The sequence below is a fragment of the Leuciscus leuciscus genome, assembly GCF_965113295.1.
Source record: "Leuciscus leuciscus genome assembly, chromosome: 13".
Lineage (NCBI taxonomy): Eukaryota > Metazoa > Chordata > Actinopteri > Cypriniformes > Leuciscidae > Leuciscus > Leuciscus leuciscus.
In genome coordinates this window covers 24,668,030-24,668,586 of record NC_138737.1, presented here as the reverse complement: position 1 = coordinate 24,668,586, position 557 = coordinate 24,668,030, and positions in this window count along the sequence as shown.

The window sequence follows — 557 nt, the reverse complement described above, 5'->3', positions numbered from 1 at the left end:
ACATGTTTTAAATAATTTATTATATTATAAATATTTTAAATTATATTAAAAAAAGTTATTATTTTTTAAATGTAATTATTTCGTGTTAGCACTACCCAATGTTTAGAAACCTTTTTGTAAATTGTTACCAAACTTATACTTGGACTGAATATACTTCCAGGCTGTCACAATCACGTTTGTTTGGACTCTTTGTGTTTCGTCATCATTTACCTTAATCATTCACTCATCAATCTCTACCATTATTACCTGTTTATATGTTTGGTTCTGTTTCAGTTCAGTTGTCATCTATTGAATGGTTGTGTTGCTTTTCCGTTCTCCGTTTATGGATTTACCTGTGGATTTATTAAAAGACTGCCTACTATCTTCATCTTCGTGTTCATGAACATTTACACAGCACAACCTGTGACACAGGCTTTATACTTGTTAGTGTTGGTTTGCAGCTGTTGTAGCTGGTTACCAAATGTATGTATTTATTTATTTATTTATTTATTTATTTATTTATTTTCTAGCTTATTTGCTTGCTACAGAACACCATCTAAAACAAATCATATGCTAGC